We start from the raw sequence: 5291 nt of genomic DNA on the forward strand, positions 1-5291 counted from the left end.
ATTAAAGAATATACACTCACGTGCCTTCAACAGATTAAGGAAAGCAATATTATTGATGAGCTTGAAATGGTCCTGTGTGTGCCACTCCTTTTTCTCATAATCCTCCTCTACCCTCCAAGAGCATTCGTTTCTTCAATCAGATGCTTATCACTGCACAAACTCCTTAATGCCTTTTATATATTTCTAATGTTTAACATTATTATGTATTATATACAATCCTTAATACACATGAATTGGCCATAGGCACACATGTGTCCCCTACCTCCTGAATCCCCCTTCCATCTCCCTGCCCACACCATCCCTCCAGGTTGTCACAGAGCACTGGCTTTGGGTACCCTGAGTCATACATCAAACTCCCACTGGCTATCTATTTTATGTATGGTTATGTATATGTTTCAATGTTATTTTCTCAAGTCATCCCACCCTCTCCTTCCCCCTCTGCATTCAAAAATCTGTTCTTTATGTCTGTGTCTCCTTTGGTGTCCTGAACGTAGGGTTATTGGCACTCTTTCTAGATTCCATACATGTGTGTTAATATATGATACTTGTTTTTCTCCTTCTGATTTACTTAACTCTGTATAATAGGCTCTAGGTTCATCTGCCTCATTAGAACTGACTCAAATACATTCCTTTTCATGGCTGAGTAATATTCCATTGTGTATAGACACCACAACTTCCTTATCCATTCATTTGTTGATGGGCATCTAGATTGCTGCCATGTCCTAGCTATTGTAAATACTGCTGCAATGAACATCGGGGTACACATGTTATTTTAAATTCTGGTTTCCTCAGGACATATGCCCAGCAGTGGGTTTGCTGGGTTGTGCAATAGTTTTATTTCTGGTTTTTAAAGGAATATCCATACTTTTCTCCATTGTGGTTGTATCAGTTTGCATTCCCACCAACAGTGTAAGGGGGATCCCCTTTTGTCCACACTCTCTCCAGCATTTATTATTTGCAGGCTTTTTGATGATGCCCATTCTGACTGGTGAACACTTCATACTTTTTAATGGATGAATACTATTCCATTGTATGAGCATACATACTATATTTAGCTACTTGTCCAATTGACAGACTTTTGGGTTATTTTCATCTTTTGGCCACTATAAATAGTGCTGCCATGAACATTTGCATACAAGTGTTAGATTTTCAATTATCTTGGGTATACACCTAGGAAATGGGATTGCTGGGTTCACATTTTGAGGACTTGTCAAATTGTTAATAATTTTTAAAGTGTCTGTACCATTTTACATTCCCATCTGCAATATGAGGGTTCCAATTTTCCCTGTTGTTGTCTACATTTGTTATTATCTTCTTAAAAATTATTATTATAGCCATTCTAGTGGGTGTGAAGTAGTATCTCATTGTGCTATTATTTTTAATTTCCCTCATAACAAGTAGTGATGTTGGGTATCTTATTGTGTACTTATGGGTCATTTGAATACCTTCTTTGGAGGAATCTCTAGTCAAAATTTTTTCCTATTTTAAAGTTGGATTGTGTGTCCTTTAACTGTTGAGGTCTAGAAGTGCTTTACATATTCTGGACATTAGATCCTCATCAGATATATGATTTGCGATTATTTTCTCTCACACTCTGGGTTGTCTTCTCACTTTCTGGATAGTGTCCTTTTGAAGTACTAATCTTTTTAATTTTGATGAAGTCAATTTATGTACTTTTTTCTTTATGTATCTTGTACTTTGATGTCCTATCTTAGAAATCATTGCCAAATTCATAGGTCACAAAAATTCATACTATGTTTTCTTCTAAGAATTTTACAGTTCTAGCTCTTACATTTTGATCAATTCTAAGTTAATTTTTGTACATGGTGTGAAATAGGGTCCAAATTTATTCTTTGCATGTGGATAACAGTTGTCTCAGCACCATTTGTTGGAAATATTTTTCTTCCCTCACTGAACTATCTTGGCACCCTTGTCAAAATCAATTGACCATAGATGTAAGAGTTTATTTCTGGATTCTCAATTCTATACCATTAATCTATGTTTGGGCTTTCCAGGTGGCACTGGTGGTAAAAAATCTGCCTGCCACTGCAGGAGGCATAAGAGACATAGGTTCGATCCCTGTGCTGGGAAGCTTCCCTGGAGGAGGCCATGGTAACCCACTCCAGTATTCTTGCTTGGAAAATCCCATGGACAGAGGAGCCTGGCAGGCTATAGTTCATAGGGTAGCAAAGAGTTAGACACAACTAAAGTGACTTGGCATGCACTCTCACAACTGTGCTTACACTTACTTCAGTACACAGTCTTGACTATGACAGTTTTGTAGTAAGTTTTAAAATCAAGAAGGGGGACCTCCAGCTGTGTTCTTTTTCAAGATTGCTTTGGCTATTCTGGATCCCTTGAGTGTCTGTATGGATTTTAGGAACAGTTTGTCTTGCGAAAAATGCAGATAAATTTTTTTCTAGGAATTGTGTTGAATCTGTTTTGTGAAGTATTACCATCTGAAGAAGTTTGGAAGATCTTAACAATATCTTGTAGTCCATGAACTTGGGGTATTTTTCTATTTAGTAAGGTCTTCAATGTTACAATGGTATTTTCTAGTTTTCAGTGTTCAAGTCTACCAATTCTTTTGTTAAATTTATTTCTAAATTTCTAAACTTTATTGCTTTTGATTCTATTATAAATGGACTAGTTTTCTTAATTTTTGGATTGTTCATTGCTAGTGAACACATTGTATTTTGCACAAGAATGACCTTTACAAATAGCCGTTAGAAATGGCTTAACAGAAAACATGACTATTGTGACATGAAGAATTTAGAGGGAACATTAAGGCCATATATGTAATTTTTAGTAACTGCTCACAGTTTATGCTTATGAATTTGAGTTTAGTCTTCTAAGAGAAGATTGAGATTATATATTCATCCTTGTAACAAATAAGTTGTCAGTGAGTTATTCACGGCTAGTGCACATCAAGAGAGGCACACAAAAAGCATTCACTTCTAAAAGGAGCATTTGGGAAATTCTCTTATTCTTTAGACTTCAGGCACTGTAATTCTGAAGTTTGATTAGTAACTTTCCTTTTGTTCCCATAGTCAGAATGTTATAAAGTTTATAGTGTTCTATAAAATAGACTTCTGTAAAACGTATTTAGCTATCCCCTGAGGATAGATTCAAGTCTCAGAGATACTGTACGAAGCACTATTGTGTCTCTCCTGAATTTTTACAGTCTCCAAAAGTGCCTATAAAGTGCATTAGATCATCAAAAAGGATTTTGGTAACTCAGCTTATCCTGTCGCTAACCAAATGATACTCTTTCAATTCCCTTCATTTCCAGGGTTGAAGCAAGAGAATGTGTAGCTATTTATGAAGCCAGGATCACTCTGTCAATTTCTGAGCAGACAAAAGGTAACCTTTGTTAAGATTTTTCTTTTCAACATGAGCGTGGACAAAAGTCTTCAGTTTTAGTGAGTTACTGGCTCAGCGGAGTTGGACCCCTTGTGACCCCATAGATGATGTTGGCCTGAAGAGCTGCGGGACCCTGGGGAGCCAGCCCAACTGTTACATGGCACTGCCCTCTTGTGGGGAAACTCAAAAAATGATCGACTTAAAAAGTACCCTCAGAGCAACTGCTGCCCGTCTGTTTATGATAAAACTGCATAATCTAACAGGAACCTAAATTTTGTAAATCACCTGTTTTTACCACAGATTTCTGTCACAGGTTCACAAAACCTCAAATATTAAATTTTTATCTTAAAAGAACATTTACAGTGTTTTAATAATCCTGACCTGCCTTGCCCCTGCCTCCCCACCCCCAAGTTAATCTCAAGTTTCTCGGGTTTCTAAAACCTCAAAGCATTTCAACCACCGAGTGTCGTGAAACGACATCACGTGTGGTTGTTCCTCAGTAGTGAGTGCCTCATTCAGAACAGCAGGAAATGGGCTAGATGGAGGAAAGCCGGAAAATCACAGCAGGTTGTCAGTTTATTTTCAGAGCTACTTGCCCCTCCTTTTTTCGCTGAGGAGAAGCCAGACCAGAGAAACGCGGGAATTTCCAAAGCACAGGATTCGGAGGCTGTGTCTCTTGTGTTTTGGTTTAGCCCTGTTACTGCTACAGAACGAGGTAGGATGTAATTCCTTCAAGGCAGCGGCCATTTATGTAGCATTTCTGTCAAACGGATAGGCAGGCATCGTGGTGAACACGGAACAGGGAGAGCGTCTCACCCATCAAAGTTCATTCTCGTTTTCAATCTTTATTCCCTGATCCTTGTCCTTCTCTCCCTTGGAAAATGTTGATTTTTGAAAGAATGAAGATGTGGAAAGGCAGGAAGAGTTCAGCAAGGAATTAGTGAGAGGGGCATTCTGTGTCGGTTTGTGCCTTGCTAAGTCACCTCAGTCGTGTCTGACTCTGTGATCTGATGGACGGTAGCCCACCAGGCTCCTCTGTCCGTTGGATTCTCCAGGCAAGAATACTGGAGTGTATTGCCTTGCCCTCCTCTAGAGGATCTTCCTGACCCAGGGATAAAACCTGTGCCTCTTACATCCCCAGCATTGGCAGGCAGGTTCTTTACCACTAGCACCACCTGGTTTGTGCCTTACTCAAGTGGAAAAGGGGGATTAAAACCACGGAACAGAGAGAAGTGCTTCTCCTTCTTGCCTTCCTGCGCCGTCTTTTCCCGTCCCTCACACCTCACAGCTCACCTGTCGGTTTTAAGTAGCTGACTGAAGTGTGCTTTAAAAATTACCAATTGACGTAATTGCATTGCTTTCCCCCCAAACTGATTTTCTCTCTTTATACACACCACACACCACACACATTTTTTTTGCTTTACCCCATTTTCCCACTCTATCACCCAATGCTCAGGTCTGGTCAAAAGACACACTTCACAAGCCCTGGTTGAAAATGTGTATGTCTTGATCAGAAATTGGAGGTTGCTTCCTTGATCTCCTATGAGTAGTTAAGGCTTTGACACTGGGTTCTCTCCTGAATTTCCTTTTACTTATTTATTCACTCAGTGCTATGTATTAAGAATCATTTCTATGACTGCTGCTCAGGGTCATGTGGGTTTCACACTGTACAATGCTTTTTGGCAGCCCAGTGTAGAGTCCCCAAGCTCTATGAGAGCCTCTTGTTCTTGCAGAGCACGCAGTCTAGTGAGAAGAGACCGTATCTGATGGTCAGTTTGGATGTCTCAGTCACCTTCAGTGTCACTCAAGTCCAGGCTCATCAGCCTTGCTCACCCCAAAACCCAAGCTGTGGACCCGGTTGGCAGTCATTCCAGGCATCTCTGTTCTCCCTCCATCCTTCAGCTGCCCCATCCTACTGTGTCTCCCTG

The sequence above is a fragment of the Odocoileus virginianus genome, chromosome 1, assembly GCF_023699985.2.
Source record: "Odocoileus virginianus isolate 20LAN1187 ecotype Illinois chromosome 1, Ovbor_1.2, whole genome shotgun sequence".
NCBI lineage: Eukaryota > Metazoa > Chordata > Mammalia > Artiodactyla > Cervidae > Odocoileus > Odocoileus virginianus.